This window comes from Athene cunicularia (genome assembly GCF_003259725.1).
Source record: "Athene cunicularia isolate RWA chromosome 11 unlocalized genomic scaffold, athCun1 chr11_part1, whole genome shotgun sequence".
NCBI classification, from domain to species: domain Eukaryota; kingdom Metazoa; phylum Chordata; class Aves; order Strigiformes; family Strigidae; genus Athene; species Athene cunicularia.
This window is the reverse complement of record NW_020799113.1, coordinates 12,509,164-12,527,349: the sequence shown is the minus strand read 5'-3', so window position 1 is coordinate 12,527,349 and position 18,186 is coordinate 12,509,164. Positions and strand designations below refer to the sequence as shown.

The following is an 18,186-nucleotide window of genomic DNA, read 5'->3' as shown; positions in this document are numbered from 1 at the left end:
CTTTGCCTGTAGTTTTAAACATGGGATGGGGAAGAGGAGAAGATCAGATGCCATGTCTGCAACGTGAATATGAGTAAGATGGGATAAGGGAGTGAACTAGAGACTTTCCTGAGGTCACATGAACAATCTGGTGGCAGAAACACATGTGAACACTTTATGAGATTGAGTCACCACATATTCCAAGACCCTTATAACCTCTCTTCTTTCTGGAGAGGGCATGGCTGCTGGATTTAGCCACCGTAAAGGAGAAGGGGCGGTTGGAGGAGTGTAGGAGGGGGTAATTTTGGTGAGAAAACTTGAGGGGAAGCAGTATTCTCGTTCATTGCCATTTTCTAGCCATGTTCCATTTCTGCATCCCACTCACGTACACAGGGATACAACTACGCTTCCACATAGCGGGCAGGGAAGAAGTAAAGGAGAGCGGGTTTCAACAGAGTTGAGCTTAATGCCACAAATGCTTGTTTTATTTTAGCTTTCAAAGTCTGTCAGCCTAACTTAGCAGAATCAAAAGTTTTTAAGTTTTCTTTGAACAGATATCAATGTGAGGTATCAATGGGATGTGAAAAGTGCTGTGTCTCTGACTTCTGTAAGAGAAACTGAAAATTTCTAATCATTTAAAATACAGTTTGTGGATGACCCATTACAGTTACAAAATGCGTTTGTTTAATCTCTGTTAATTGAAATAGTTTTGCTATGGGAAACATCTTTAAGGAATTTGATATGATGACAAAGATTGTGAATTACAGTGAATCAGAGTAAATTATATAAACATACCTCTTCTTATTCAGGAAAAGTCAAAAAAAGGTTTGAGTATGTTGGAAGACTAATATGCATATGATGTAATCTCCAAAACTGTCGGTCTCTAAAACTATGGGTAAGTACACAAAGAAAATAGTTGAGAAGTCCTTGCCTTGTATAAATGTTGGGATATGTTTACAAATCATGTGTCTCCTGATAAATGTTTCCACTTCTTTCTGTTTCGTCTTCATCTTAACTGCCAGTCCCCACTATTTCCATCAGCTTTATGTACCATTTGTTGGTTTTGCCTGCCTTCCCAGATACACTTAGATTACCTGCTTCACCATGACTGCTTTTTGCATTCACTGGCATTCAGCCATTTGCATTGCTAATTTTTTTTCAGTCCCATAATAGCATTTTAATACAATTATAGGGTCTATTTCTTTGTTGTTTGTGCACTGAAATTCCCACTAGTCAGATTTCTTTTGGTGTGCAGACATGCAGGATTTCCTCTGATGTCTGTTGTTGTCTGGGCTTCCAGCTAAGAGAGCCACAGCTGACTCAGCTTTCCTGAAAGCTAAGATGCCACATGCTTTCTTATTTTCCTTGAGTACCCTGCTTCACACATACTGCATTCAAAGTTTTTTTGTTAGTTTTATTACAGCATTTTTATAAGTTTGTTTGTCTTCACCAAGACAGCTTTCCACCCATGAACAAATGTTAGCTATTCCTAAGATGCATGTGTGCATGTTTCAACAGTACTTACCACCATGATCTTAAAAGGTAAATATTTATTATTCAGTAAAACTGTTACTTTTAACTGTGGATATGCTCGAGCATGTTGCTGGATTGAATTGTGTTAAGACTGGACAAACATCTAAATGTTTCTAATCTTTCCCAAATTTATTTAGGTATTTATGAGAAAAAAAGATTGTTGTTCCTCTTAGTGTCTTTTACATGTGCTTTTTTTGCTCCAACCCTAATTGTCTGGGAGCTATAGAAAATGCGAATTTTCAAAGCAAATGAAACATCGGTTACAGACTTATAAGCTTCTCTGGAACATAGCTGTTTCCTCTAACTCACTGAGACATTGCTTTGGGGAACAAAAAATGTATTTGTTCTCTGGCACTTAATTATTTGGCTTCCTTGAAACAGCCAGTTAAGGAGCTGACTGTTTCTGATGGCAATAGCAGTTGCTGCAATCCAAATGAAGCATTTGACTGCAGTTCTAAGGTACATGACATAAGTTACAGCATGGATAATGTCTCCGTTACATGTCAAACAACTTTGCTTCACAAAGCCACCTAAACAATTCTACACTAATCATTTAAAGCTGTTGATATCATAATCAAGTACTTGGCTATTCTTACTGGCTTTTTGGATTTCTTTGTAATTGTTGTGTAGTCTTTATATTGCATGTTCTTCTCCGTAATCTCACTGATTTTTATTTTAACTCACAGTACCAACAGTTGCAGTTCCTTATCTTTTTAGATTTACTTCACAAGAGCAAACACAGAGAAGGGAATTGTACAAGTGCAACTGTGTGCCTAAGAATGCCTAGTGAGATTTGCAAAGGACTGGTTAAAAGTCCTACTAGCCACACACACATTTTACAAAGATTTCATAACACCTGTTGATTCTATGCAAACATGGTGCAGTGTATGGTGCTACAAACACGGACATCGGGAAGCGTGTAGAGAAGATGAAGTTACTTATTACTTGACATTAAAAATCGCAGAGCTACTAGAAAAAGAAAAATTGCTTTAGTATCTTTTCCCTTCTCTTTAATAATAATAGTAATTAAATTTTAATATGTGAGTTCTTTGTAGGTCATTAGTGGTATAACTCTGCATATATGTGTCTGCTTCAAAAAACAGTTCTGTCCATAATCTTGTAGTGTTGAATTTTACCTGGCAGTTTTATTTGAACTTAATTTCTTTTTCTTCTAATGCTGTTACCCTGAGAATTATGAGACAGGCCAACAGCTGACAGCACCAGGGGAGGGATAGGTATTGGCAATGGCATAAAAGCAGAAGGGGTGGAAAACATAGCTATTGTAGCATTTATCAGTATTCTACTAATAGTCTGCTCAGACACAACTCTGGAATAAAATAGACATTCATACTGCAATTTCTTTTAAAGGTTGAAGCTATTTATCTGCAGGGTTACAAGACAAAAGTCCAAACCTCACCGATATTATAGCTGTTTCATTGTATTTTTATAAGAAGAACACCCTTAAAAAACCATTGCCTTAGGTGTAAATATTCCACCCCATTCCCTTTGGAGGGAATGCAAATACAGCCAACCATCCTTCCTAGAGTTCTTTTTAAGTAGTGTCTTTACCTGTGAAAACAAAGCTATCTATAGCCAAATATTCGAAGCAAGCAATGGAGTCAAGAGGCTTATAGTTTAGGGTTTGATCAACCACCCATTGAAGTGTACAGAAAGGCTCTTGTTTCCCATGGGTTTTATATTGTTTCAGTGAAGGACCATGGTTTCACTGTGTGTAACCAGGTAGAGGGATGTTCCACAAGAGCTCATTGTTTTTACTGTAGAAGAGACTTGAGCCAACAGGGTGGGAACGGTGTCCAGAGAAAGCAGCCAAGTCTGTGAGTTCAGAAACCCACCAGACACCATGCTACATGGATGCACGTAATATCTGTGGAGACCTTTGTAATTCTGATTCTGGGTGGCAGTTGCGCTGTTACCTGTGTACTCTTTCAGTGCCCCTAGTGAACATACACGTTTTAGGCTGAAATAGAAATTCTTACTCACAGAAATGATTCACTTAGGATTTTTAGGGGAGGACAGTTTAGATCCTGGGCTGGATTCAGACCATCTAACTCGGGTATCTAAGACACCTGGATTAGGAGCTGGGGAGCACTCTCATGCAGACACCCTCTGACTTGGCCTCTGCAGATACCTCTCTGACATTACGGCATTTCTAGGGCAGCTGCTTTCCTAAATTAGGGACTTCACCAAAGTTGTTTCATAGAGGGTTATACTGGCAAACTTGTGAACCCCAAGTCAGTGGGGATAAAAGAAAGAAAACAACCCACCAAAAAAAAAAAAAAAAAAAAAAAAAAAAAAAAAAAAGCTTGGTGTTAGCAGACCTGTGACCTATTGCTACTCTTCCCTTGGAGGCATTACACTTACAATCTTAAACAAAGTTGACATTTTCTTTCAAGTTGATATGCTTCAGATTTTGTCCAAGGTCTTATTTAAAAGAGCTCATTTCCTTTTTTGTTACAATGTGATTGTTAAGCAGGGAGAAAGAATTTCAGTGAACGATGCAGGTTGTCAAAGATGGCATTTCAGAATTCAAAAATACTCCCCAGAATGGGTTATAGTTTCCCAACAGTTTCTTCAGGAGAAACAGGGAATTCATTAAAAAATTAAATGCTTTTCATGTACTCAAATACTTCATTTCTGTGTTAGTGAAATCAGTCTGGTTTGTTTCAAGTTTTAAGATGTGTAGAGAGGATTAAAAAGGAAAAAAACCCAACATTTTGAATTGCAGAAATGAGCTATTATTTTACATTCTGGTTGAGAAAATCAGATAGAATACTTATTCAGAAAAGCTGTATTTTCTTACAGATATTTAAAGTAAAGAATTTGTTCTTTTTAGAAATCCTGTATTCTGAAATTAAACAGCTATATAATTTTCAGTTGGAGTATTTTATTGTTTTAATTGTAGAACAGACACAGTTAACTGGGATCCTTGATAAAACCTACTTAGTCAAAATATTAGAACCCTGAAATGGGTTCAGATTACCTTAGAAAGCACTTGTCATGTTCAAGATTATTGGCAGAGAAAGGAAGATGAAGAAAGGCAATACCATATCAGTATTCCCAGTTGTAAGCTTTTGGTGTTACTTTCTATATGTTTTACTTCATTCTTCCATAGTCAGTCATGTATGTTTAGATTTATGGAAGCTGAGTAAGAATGTTTAAAGAAAATACTGCTTTCAGGTTAAGTAAGGACAAGAAGTATTTGGTAACTCTGTAATAATTACACTAATGTCTTCTAGTTTTTGGAGTTCTCACTAGCCAGCCCTTGAAGGAAAATATTTTGTGTGCACGTTTCTGTTGTCTGCCTTGTGTCAGAAAATGCATGTAAAATGCTACCAAGTCTGACACCTAGTTTGTCTCCAGTGTTTTCCTTATGTAAATGACTACACAGCTGCATGGAAATAGGAAAAATGTCTCCTGTTTCAAACAAAACTTCCAGCTTTCTGGAGTTTGAAGTCAATGGAAGGGAATATAACTGGGCTTATTTTATGTGAGATAACCATGAGAAAGTCTGAGAGCTGAACATAGCTCTCTCTTTTTGGTAAAAGTTTCTGGCAAGTAAAATGCATAGATGAAATTAAATTAACCCTACTGCTCCCCAATTAATGTATGAGGGATTTTTGCCATATGCTTTTTTTTGTTCAGTTTTATGGACAACATTGAGGTTTCCATTGTCTCAAAGCCCTAAGAGCAAGCTTTTGTCTCTTTGCTAGCTGAAATAAAAAGAGACATTGTTCTAATTATGAATTAGAAGAATTTAACATTAAAAAGGTAAAATAGAAACTCTGTTCCAAGTGAGTAAATTCTGTTCAGTACACTTTTGTATTGCAATATTTTAGAAAAATCGCTCACTAAAGATTTTTTAACGTGGAAGCGTAAGAAGATAACTTCCTTTTTTGACATTTTACCTTTGCAAAGTTACTGGGCTGTTGACAGGTACAAGAAGACATGTGCTGCACTTACATGCTATTAGTGCAGTAGGGTTTGAAAAATGTCTAATGCATTGGCATATCTGACAATTTAGGGTATTAGTTAAGAGTAAGACACTGTAAATAGAGTGAATTTTAGCTACAGCTGCTGACTTGAGCATTCAGTCAACATCTGCAGTACAGGGCTGAACTATATACAACAAATAATGCCATTTTATGCTATGGGGATGGAAGTTGGCGTTATACAGTGTGTATGGTTCAGTCTGAGAGCAATGGTAATTACAATATATTGAAGTTTTGCATTGTAATAAAAATTGAGACCATTAGTGGATAACATTTATGTCATTAGTATTTAGTGGCTGTGTGTTGCAGCTTTTTTAGTGCTCATAAAACTGTCTCTGCTTGCAGATATGTGACAGCACTGATATAAATTTAAATCTTTAGAAATCCATAAGACATAAAATATAGATAGTAAATAAGGGCATAACATTATAAGCAGAACCTTAATAATTTGGCACACAAATGTTTATATATTTGCATGTCTAGTGAAGAGATTAGCATAATGGTGATCATGGAAGATACTATGGAAGAACTTGATTAAATACAGAATAACAAATAAGGTAAAACTGAAGCACATCATGCAAAAGCAACAGAGAATTCTTTCAGGTCCCCAAAAGGGAATTTATGATGTTGGAAGGTACACCCCCTACATATATCTGGCAGGATACTGGTTTTTCTCTTTATAGATTTTTTACTAGTTAGAATACCTATTCCATTAACTAGTAGTACAGTTGTTCTTAAGAAGTGATTATGTTAAATGACCAATAAAAAATAAAGTTGTTAGGGAACCCTAAGATAAAGATTGGCTGACATTTCTTTAACAGTAATGGAACCAGCCAGCACAGGGAAGGTCTATAATATCTAGACCAAAATAACAGTGTCTTGTCAGGAATTTGGAGGCTGGTGTGAGGGCAGTGAAAAAGGTGGCTGAGGAAAGATGTCTTTGGAGGATGGGGTAGGGAGGAATGCAGGAGGATTTCCGTATATACCAAGTGTTGTACATGAGCCAAGTGCACAAGCCACTTTGTCTGGTCTTCCCAGTGTAAGATTTTTTGTTCAAGAAATTTGGAAGTCTGTTTGATTTCCATGCAGATCTCTGGGAAAGCTGTCGTCTTCTGTTGGCTTAAGGAATGTCACTTGGATTCTGCTGGTAGTTACTCTAGGATCTTTATGAGCTTCCAACCAAGGTTGATTTTTCCTTAGGAAGTTCCCACCAGGGTTGATTTTTCCTTTAAGAGACTATCCATTGTCCTTTATTATCCCTGGTTTCTGTGTCAGTGACGGATTTGAAGCAAGAGATTCTGAGACTTGTCTTCTGCACACCCCATCCTCATCTTCAGCTCTGACCTTTACATCTTGGATACACCTGGAGGTTTGTCACAGAGCTCTTGGGGGATTTGGAAATGAAATTACACAGCACTAAAGGAGAACACAGAAACTATAAAAACACTTCACTCGTTAGGAGTGAAGTGACAGGAAGCAGTGTTAGAGACTGAATCTTTCCAATTAATTTTCCTTTCAGAGCTCTCGACATTTTTAATTCTAAATGTGTGTGAATGCTTTGGCAACATTAGATGTGTCTTTCAGAAGAAAAGAAAACCTTTGACAAACCTTCTGAATCTCTTGACTGAAGAATAATAATGCCCTGATTGTTTTGGTTCCTTGTAGTTGGGTGGGAAAGATGGTAGTGTGAATGATGGTGGGAATGTACATTTGCAGAGAGCTTGTGGCTTACATTAATAGTTGTTAAGGTTATAAAATGAGATGCTTTTCAGGAGCTCAGGTAATAAGCAGAAGTGAAACATGAGCTTTTTGTACAGCGAATATAAATAATTCTTTCTGTGGCTCCTAGTATTTCTTACGATCTAACTGTGAAGAGTGTTAAACGGGAAATGTTATTGTTCCTTTATAAAACGTGTTTTTGTCTATTTATCCATTCAAAACAGACTAAAATGTAAATCTGTAAAATGCTTTCCATCTTCAAAGCAGCTATTTATATTCATCTAAATTCTGAAATCTTTTTGAAACTTTCATTTTTATTTCTGATTGTGGGATTTAGTGTCACTTCTTAGCACATTGAATACTGATGGCTTTGAACATACGGCATGGCACAAAGCGATAACTTGGCAGTGCGCACTGCCCTGCTGAGAGACAATTCTAAAGGAAAAGTGATTTTTATGCTGGGGTTTTGGCTGATTTTAGAATTAAGGGAAATATTAAAGAGCATTAAAAAAATCTTTTAATTCATCTATGCACCAGTAAATTGCTTGTTATGTTATTTATCCAAGTAACAGCTACCTGAGAGCAGAGTCTGCTTTCTGAAGCTGTTCTCTGCATAGTGGCATACTAAAGCCACTAAGGGACTGAAATCATAATACAAGTGAACAGATGAGTTTTGCAGTAGAGAGTGTTATGCTTGACTGGGTCTGTGCACACTTACCAAAAACATATGTAAAGGAAGACAAGTATTAGAATGACTTAAGAGAATTGGGCTTTCTAAACCCTACTGTGTCATAAGGTAGAAGACAGAATACGGGGTTTCCGTCAGAACCTGGGTGAATCTGAGAAAACACCATACTTCAAAGTATTTCTATGGGAATAATTGTAGTTACTGTAGTTACTGTAAAGCCTGATACTAAATCAGAGTGCAGCATATTCCCTTAAGCAGGACAAGCAGGTGTAACATTTTGAGTTGGAAATGATTGTTGAAATGGTGATACATGAAAATACCTGTAGGATTATATGAAGCAGATTTTCTTATTCTTGAAACTATGTTTTCTCTTCCTGCATTTTCTTACATCTGTTTAAATTCACTTTTGTTCCGACTGCAAGATGATATTGGTATCTAGTTACTCCCTCATACTTCTTTGTATCTTGCAGGTAGACAGTACATCATCACAGATTCTTATGGGGCAGTCGGCCTTATTAAGTTACCAAAATTACTACAGGTCACAGCTGAGATGCATTAGTGGAATTTAATAGGAAAGCTTGCCCAATATAGGCTCTGTTGTTCTTACTGCTTGTTACTGCTTTCATAAGAAGCACAGGACATTATTGAAAGATATGTTTATGAAATATACAGTGCAGTACAGCTACACACCAGGTTTATGCCAAATTAGGTCTTGAACCTGAATGGATTCAGGCATCTGCTGCAGTGTAGATTACAGTTCACTGTGTGACCTCACACATGTAGGTTGGCCTCCTCCTGGCTTATTTAATCCATCTGCAAAATCGAGAAAAACAAGTACCTCCATGAAAAAACAGGTATGCATCTGGGCCCAACTGTCCTGGGTAAATAAATGACAGAGAAGGCAGTGGCTCAACTGAAGGGATAATAAAGAGGAAATGTAAGTCTCTTTGTCTCCTACACACATTTATCATTAACTTTGTGGCTACTGTGTTTACATTTATTGGGTATGTTCAGTCTCACTGGACTTCCAGCAGAACAGATCTGGGGTCATCATCTTTCCTGCAATTCAGTACATGAGGAGCACTATGTGGTTAGTCTTATTGGAGGGAACATAGGCAGCAGGCTTTAGCGACTTGTGAATGAATCAATAAAGCATGTTCCTGTAGGTTTCTGAATTGTCTCTCATTAGGAATGGAATTGGGCAATGGAAGATCAATTTTTGTGGCAAATCAGAGGTTTTTTAGCAGTCCTTTATTTAGACTGTGGATTTTTTGAGTCATAAAGCTTCATCAAAAATACTATACAGGATTTAAGCTGCAACAAGAATTGTAAATAGTTTAAATATCCTTTTTCAGAACACTCTTGTTGAACTCAAAATCACATGAGACCCAATCCCCACAGTTAACTAAATCAGTGGAAAGCAGCTGAGCTCCCACAGCTGAGGAACGTGGCTTATGGAGTACCTGACATGATGTCAGTAAGAGTTACCCAAAAAGGGAACTGTTGTCTAAGGATATAACTGAGAATTGTGTTACTGTGTATCAGAATTGCTTACAACAGCTCTTGACAATTGAGGTGTGTGACATAATTAAACTCTGCTTGAAATAGAGTCATGCTTTGGAATCATCTCAAGTAATTATTGTACAGGTACAAAACAGGCTTAAGTTTTGTCAGAGAGGTGTTTTAAATCTACAGGTTTTTTGCTTCATCACCATGTGGCTGTGAAGTTCTGAAGAAACTTGCCTTTACAGATGCCATTCTCTGAAAATTCTTTCCCTGCATGGCACATATAGGCTTAATTAAGTGTAGTAGTATCACCTTGACAGAATGGTTTTAGAATAAGTGTAACTTGCTTATGGATAATGCAACGTTCATCTGGGAACCTCTGCTTTTAGTACACACACGTGCCTTCCTAGCATCTTGAACCAGTGTTAGTTTCATGGTCAGACTGGGGACAGACAAGGACAGTGCTGCATATGCAGTTCTTAATTTTTTAACAGGCTCATCAGGTAGGAATTTGTATTTGCAAATCCTGAGGGAGCTGGGGAAACATGGATGAGCCACACTGCTGAGCACTAGACAAAAATCAGCTGAATCAAAATCGAGAGCCATGTCAACAGTAATACTTAGAAACACAGAGCTTTATTAAGAATTGATAAATTGCCAGGCATTACTTTCCACATAGATAATGTTGTAAGATGTTGTCTATCAATAAGGCACTACATATTCCAAAAGAAGTCTAAACCAAATATGCTATCTTAATATGTATCATTACCTCTTACATGTACTTAGCTTTAGCTCATGTCTGCATACCTGCAAAAGATAACAGTGTTCTCCAGTCATTCTCTTGAGAAGCAGTTACATTAATTTTCTGGTAATTATGATGTAAGAATTCATTCATGTTACCTACACGTAAAGAGTCATTCATTGCTTGGCACAAACCTGGATCTGCCCTGTTGTTCCCTTCTTGGGGTACCTCCATAGACATTCTTCCTAGCTGACTGCAGAAGCATGTAGAGTTATATTTATCCCCAAAGGGTGCCCATAAATGCTATACATACAAAATTAAAATGTTACAGCTCTGCTTGTGGTGCAGTAATAGATGCTGGTGGTACAGTGCCTTAGTGGGTGGTTTCTAGTTCATTTTTCTGTTACACAGTCATAATTTGTGATCCTGTGTTAGCATTGTTCTGTCAGCCTCAGTGGTCAGGAACTAACTAAGGATGGATGAACTTTGCAGGATCCTAGAGGTGGCTAAGGTAAGAGAAATCTGAATAGTTTTTCAGACCTTAATGAGAGGTGGACTTTTCAGGTGAAATATTTTCCTTTTCAGTGGTGTATCAACTTTTGCAGGATGCCTGTGCTCTCTCTAGAACAGAGCATTCCTTAGTTAGGGAGAACATCAGCAGATGTTTCTGAGGGATTTTCCTAAGCAGGGTTTTAATACTGTCTCTGAGGTCCAGAGGAGAACGTGGCTTTAGCCATGTAGAATTCTCTGAATAGGTTCATAATGTAGTAGCTACAATCAAGGGTTTGTCACACATTAGAGAGGAGTAAGATACTGATGATTATTCATTGTCATGTTTACAGAAGAGGTCTCGCTGGAGACAAACTGATAGCTACCACACTGGGGGACTGTTTCTGGACTCACTTAAGGTGAATTGGTGTACATTATTTATTTTGATTTTCACAGGATTCATTGCAAAGAAGGCAGAAACTGAAGACTTTATTCTTTCTTACTCAAGAAAAATACCTGTTCAAGTCAGCAAGTAGTTTGTTTGAGTGAGGGCAGTGAAACTAGTCCATAGTGGAAATTTTTTAAAAAGAGAGGTGAGTGATATTTTTCTTTCAAAACTTGAGTGTGGTTAAATGGAAGGAAATGGAAAATCTGGTAAGTGGGTTGCCCTAAAATTAGAACCATCCCTCAAAGCTGTGGGCAAGTGCTTTCTGTGTTAAACTAGTCATCGTTTCCTTATGAGAGTGCCCCAAAGAGGAATGTATTTGGATCTTCTCAGGAGCAACATAGGAGATATCCTTGATTCTGGACTTTGATGAATCCTTCATGGTAAAAAGACATGCCAAGGGCATGAATGTATGTGTGCGATTGCTTGCATGTTTCTGAATGGTAGAATTGCTCATACCTCTGAGTCCAGCTCATCCAGGTTGTAGGGTACCAGCACCTCCATGGGACCAGAAAACGGACTGCCAAAGCGCTGTGTAGCAAAGGGAAGTAGAAGTCAGTGAGTGGGAGTGACAGCCTGCCAAGCTCAATTGAGATGAGCTTTTTAAGTGTGAGGTAATAAATGTTAGTGTAAACTGCTGAGAGAAGATGATGGATTTTCCATTTAGAGATTAAGACTGGAAGTATTTCAGGAGGGTGTGTTTTAGTCAGCTAGGAAGTATGGGTATTGATGTAGAGGTAACAGAGAAAAAATCTGACGGTAGAAGTTCTGACCAGAATGTTTGATGGCCCCTTTAGATCTTAACATTTTAAAAAATGTTAAACTGAAACCTCTCTATGTTAAGGTTTGAGTGGCACATCTTGGTGCACTTGTAAGCATCCCAAGCAGCATTAAGGTTTCAGATGGAATTGTAATGTTTGTGTGAACCCATGTTGCCTACCTGAGGACAGTTGGCCTTGTGTAATGGAGATATCCAGTTGACATGAGCAGTTAAAAAAGCAATGTAATGTGGATGAAAAGGAGGAGGAGTGGTGAATGTTAAAAAATATCAGACTGTCATAGAAGGATAATATTGTATTTTGGCTTTAGTTCCACAGATGGGCGTTTAAAACCCTCATATAAATCCTACTGAAGTGAGGGGCTGAGTGAGTTCCACTGACTTCAGTGGGATCGTTTTGAAGAACTGGATAAGTGATTCTTAGTGGACTGGGACAGAGCAGCATGCTACTGACAGTATGGTCATATTTTCTGTCTAAGGCTCTTTTTCAAGCCCCAATAAAATTTGAACCACAAAAGAAAGTACATAGTAAGAACTTGAAGTGAAGAAAAAAAAATGCAGAATGAAAATTCTGACTCTTGTGCTTCCCCTTCCTCCTTTAAGCCTCATGTGGACTTTGCATGAGCCTAGGACATGCACATGGAAGTGGTTCCCAGTTAGTGGTAAAGAGCACTGTGGAGCCATAGGGTGAAATAGGATTAGGGCCTTTACCGGAATAATGCCACTTCCTTCTGGATAGAAATACTTGCCAAAGCTTGTCCTTGGGTTGGTATTTTTGTTAAAACAGAACATCCAACCAGCCATGTTGAACTATGCTATTTTAATGTTCTTAGGCAGAAGTTCAGGTCAGTTTAAAAAAAGTTGCATTTTAACTTTCTGTATAGAAAACTAAAGCATTTCAGTTTAAGAGATCATGTCAAAGTAAAAAAATAAGTATTTACCCAAAGCAAAGGTCTTTTGCCATTTCATTTCATGGAAACATGGAGTTCCTTAGGCATTTACAGTGTTCTGCGACAGCCTTCTTACTTACACAGAACTCTTGGTTACTTCCCAGCTCTGCCTTAGAGGTTCGCAGGTTGGTATGGTTCACAATTATCACAGCAATTAGTTGATTACCATAGCAATATTTTTATGTCTTATTGTCATATTCTAAATACAAAATGATTCCGGCAAATATTCTTGGAGAGGTTTGATGGCTGATCTGCAGACTGTGCACAGTGTTTGCTTACATATTTAAGCTACTAGTATTTCTAGGAAGCTGTAGTTTATTAATTCATTATTATTTTATTGATGTTCAATTGATGTCTTATTAAATGTAAATTAGATATTTGGGAATAATAATTTAATGGGACGAGGCAGGTGAGATTCCCCCAGGGTAGTTTGTAATGAAGCTTCAAATTGTTAATAATCCTAAACTCATAAATAAATTATTAAGGATGAAGCAAATGCAAAAATACTGAAATAAGTATGAAAATGTTAAGTGGTGGTGAACAGACCCATGATCTGCTGGGAGATCTGTGTGATAATATACATTTGGCACTGTCACGTAAGTCAGAATAACGTCAATGCTCCCCACTCCTTCCAACCGTTTAATATTTAGACACGTATCTATCCCTTGTATCCCATTATTATGCTGCGCCATTCTGTTCGCAGACATTTTGCTTTGCCTGGGAACAGTGTTAATTTAATACACTCAGCTGACCTCGGAGGCACTGAAATGACACGGCAGCAGCAGTCCAGAGCGCTGCAGTATATCCTGCTGTTAGCAGAACTGGTGGGGAGACCGTGTACTTTTCTGGACAGTTGTCTGCGAACTCTTTTGGGAAAAGGGAGGGGGAATTGGCTCTTTGACCACACTGTAACTGTCGAGAAGGACACATCCTCTCACTTAGCTGTTGTGGAAGACACGTTTTCCAGTTGCCTCTCTGTTTTTCTTGAAGAGTTAGCAAGGAGACCATAGGTCTGTCTCTGATAAGAAAAGAAAGAAAGGAGAACCTACCCTTATGTAAGAAAAGAACAGATGTAGAGAGGGAGAGGATACTGTTAGTGCAAGTATTTTCTGGTTTGAGTTTTTATTTTTGGAACCCCAAGCATCCTGCAAAGGTCTTAAGAGATCCAAAACCCCCTGTTTCTTCAGTAAAAACATCACCACTATCTGAGCCTTTAAAGACAGAGCTAAGTCCCAAGGGAGTACTAGTATCTGTGTTTAGTACTCCCTGCAGTAGCAATTGCAGAAACTCAGCACTTTGTAAAATGCTGCTGGTAATTTGAAGAGTTAAGTCATGCAGCAGGTTATTAAATGTAAAGAAGCTAAGTGCCTAAAATTAATTTCTTGATATTTCTGTCAGTGACAGTAAGGGATCCAAGAATTCTGGAAATCTGGCCCTGTGATCATAGTGTTACATGTAAATAGTGGTGACACATGCATTCAAATAGGGATTCCGATGTATCCAAGGTGGAATTTTGGCCCAAAGTCATTTGGGGGAGCTTGAGAGATGGTTTTCCCCTAATGTTAAAGGTGAGGACACTCTTGTTACTTGTGGTATTTTTGAAAAAAACCTCAATTAATGTTTTTTTTAGAAAATGAACAGAGATGGCTTAATCACTGGCTTAGACATTCACCTAAAATTATATTCCAGGAATTTGGTGGTTATTCCATGAATGGCTGGAGGAGTTGCAAACTAGAAATCTGACTTAATACGAGGTATAGAAAAAAGGCAAATATGCTGCTTTTCTGATGAAAGACCTTGGTTGCTAGGAGGAAGTATTCAAGTGTATGCTTATGCTTTGTTGGGGTTTTAACAGTGCGGAATAAACAGATAACACTGTGACTTTTAAATAATGTTTTCTTAAATAGTGAAACTATAACCTAATGAAGAAATTGCAGTAATCTCATTTCTTACAGAGATACTGTAATTCTCAATTTTTAAAGTGCTGTATTTTTCAAACACAGATCTGTGGGCTAATACATTTTTATATAGTTTTAATTAGAGATTTTGAAATTAACTTGCTGTTGTAAAACAGAAAATACGGATGCGACTTCCTAACAGGATAGGGATAGAGAAGTCACTTGTGTGATTTGCAGCATCCATAGCAAAATTATGTTCTTTTTGGTAGTTGTGTATGGTTATTCCTGTGCATCTGCCAGGAGACCCACACATACAGAAAACTGATCTGGCTTCCCTCTGTCTTCACTCTTTCCCTGATGTGCCAGTCCAGCATGGTCTGGTGGAACTGCTGGCAAGTTCCTGTCCATACAGTCGCTGATGCTTTTCTGGGGAACCACATTAAGCAATTGCTTGGGTCACCAGATGCCTGCTCCTCCTCCTTCATGTGTCTGCACAGGCTGGGCTTGGAAGAAGGTCCTGCCCTCTTCTTGACGTTGTTTGCACACTCCCCAGATTTCTTGTGACTTATGTCAGCGTGACAAAAAACCCTTCCGAGGCTCTGCTTGCTGCCACAGATGTAGGAGTGCTGTGACAGATGAATCAATGGTTCACAGGATCCCTGCCACTTTCTCATTTAGGAATTACAGAAGTCTCAAGGCTAGTTTCACATTTGGGGTTTGTCTTTTTGCTTCTTCTTCTTCTGCAGCTTTTATGCAGACAAAGATGGTGTTATAATTGAGAGACTTTGTCTAAGAACGGAAAGATTAAATAGGCATTATGTAGGCATTTAAGCTGTTTGGGGCCATAGGTGCCTCTGGTGTGTGTATATAAAGCTGGGCTCAGGGATTGTAGCAAACATCCTGCAGCCTCCAGAGACACCTACAAGTCTGTGCTTCTGTGTTTGCCCTTGTCTCCCTTTGAAGTGCTACTGTACTGTTGTTGCTGCACATCTTTATTCAAAGTTACACATGGTGAGGTGGAGTAGAGGATAAGGTTTATAATAACTGGCAATCAAAATGAAAGAGGAAACAAAAGAAAAGAGCAATAATGCAAGACTATCATTAAATGCCTAATATAATTTGTCAAAGGTGTTCCTTCTAAATTAGATGGAGGCAGCATTTTATCAGATCAATACTGCCTAAGTGACTCCAGTACAGTCTTGGTAGTTTTTGGCGAACAAATACGAAGAATTGTGGTACGCCCTATGCTTAAACAATAAGACCAAAGAACTTAGTGAATTAGTAACCCTTGGCTGTGGTCAGAAATCCCTGTAAAACTGGGATTGTCAATGTCCAAGGATTGGAGCTGATACAAATCACATATATGGCCTGATTAGCTATGAAGCCAGCCTCGTAGATCAGTCACAGCCAGAAGTGCAAAGCTCAACAGCAAACTGAGCTCACTAGTAAATATTATAGCCCAAGGAGTACATGCCCTGGTTCTTGGTGATGTTAATGGAAAAACATCTGTTGACTTCATTTGGAGTTTGAGCTGCCTGTTACAGGAAGTGCTTTAAGTATTTAAGCTAGCTGTTGGCCATCTTTATCTGCACATCTTACCCAGCCCAATTCATTTAATTACCAATTTACTCAGTGTTACTGTGGTGCAGCTCTAAGTCAAATACTGTGTTTTATTTCAAAATATAAGGTGGGAATAAAGAAAGCAGGTACCATACAAGAGAGTGGTAACCTCATAATAGGAAACAGCATTTCAATTACGTTTGCAGAGGGGGAATGATATTCTAGGTGTTTTCTGTATCAAAACATCATAGTAGCAGAAGTAAGCAGCTCGTTGTTTCTTAATTGGCTTTCATTAGACTTCACTGTGCAGTAGGAGTCCCTGGCTCTGGTATCACACTTTATCTGTGGAGATGAAGGCCTCGTAGACTAAGCAAACCTTAGAAACTTGCCCCAAGACCAAATAAGCAGTCTTGGGACCAGGATCCAGGATCCTGATTCATAGCCAGCTCAGCTTACACTTGAGACTGGACTAAATGTGCCTCCCCAGTGTCTCCTAGAAGGAAAGAGGCATACGTACGCATGTCTACAAACCAGTGCCTCTCATGCCTTGCTGAAGACAGCTCTGCAGTAGGAAGGTGCATCACAACTGCATTTTTTTTGTGAGGAGAATATGCTAATTTTTGCTGCAACAACTGTATATAACCTGACAATTATTCTTTCCAGTCTCTTGGGTTAACTTTATCTGTGGTTGAGTTTAGAATTCCCACATGATTATGTAATAGGTACCAGATACCTGATAATGTTACAGGCCTTTTCTAATTTTTTTTAAAGCTATATTAATGTAATTTCTTAGGTGTCATCGTTTCTTTTCCAGCATCAATCCATTGTGAATCATGCACAGACAGCAGAGAAAGAACAGAACCTACCGCAGCCTTTGAGCAGCAAGAAATTTCAGCTGGATGACTGCATAAGGGGTTTGCAAGACCGCCAGTAATTTTTTATATTCAGAGTTAAATAGAGCAATAAGATGGAATTTAAGCTTTAGTGCAATGGATTGCAGCTCTTCAGTCAATCAAATTATAGTTCAATCAGTTCATTTTAATCACTTCTCTGGAGAGAAGTAAACCCCTATGTTGAAGAATATGCAGCAATTTTATTGATGGAAAGTTTAATTGTTTCATTTTTCCTACCGTCTGTAACACACTAGACTTTTAATCAGTGGGAACTGAAGTTATAATGAAGTAAAGTCCACTTTCCACAGTTCACAACTAGCTGAAAATAATTGGGTTGAGACTCCCATCCAGACAGTGTAATGCCTCTGGCATTTTCCTGAAAACTACACTTAATTGCTTTGCTGATGTTGTTAAGTGGTCCTGAGGGGGATGAAGTAGTAAAGCTGCCCACATATGCAGGGAAACAATACACAAAAAATGTCTTACAAGGTCCTTAAAGGAGGACCAACTAGTGACTAGAAGACAATATATGGCTTTTTTTTTTTTTCTTTTCTATACCAGAGAGAACACACAGGAGAGGCTGATAAAATAAACTGTGGAAATTCTATAAACACTAACAGTATTTTTATTTAAGGGCAGAAAGCTTGGGACTAGAAGTACAGAAAACATGAAGGCAGACCTCTTGCAATCAAATCTGCAACTTAAGGCTAGCCCAAGTCACTTGGCATTTTTATGCTGAGTGCCAGTTAGCGTGCTGCCTGTCTTCAGCACCTTGGGCTGAGGAACAGATGTACTCTTGTCCCCAGGGAAGGAGGACAGCTCGCTCTCTGTGCTCTGAAGTGACAGGATGTGAGCCAGCTATGAGCTGAAAGCCTTGTCCAGGCGTCAGTAGGACCAGAGAGTGTACCCCATTAGGCTCTAAACAGAGCCAGAGAAGGAGTAACATTTTGGAATTTCTCCTTATTTAGTGCACTCATGGGAAACCCTCCTCAGTTG

The 18,186-nt window shown here is 38.4% G+C and overlaps 1 long non-coding RNA gene across 1 annotated transcript; it reads left to right on the top strand.

Moving 5' to 3' along the window:
• The first annotated feature begins 787 nt into the window (after positions 1-787).
• Positions 788-17,183, top strand: LOC113484437. The gene is made up of 3 exons (XR_003399222.1): positions 788-874; positions 11,123-11,259; positions 17,091-17,183. It is a non-coding gene; the product is annotated as an uncharacterized LOC113484437 (long non-coding RNA).
• The last annotated feature ends 1,003 nt before the right edge of the window (positions 17,184-18,186 follow it).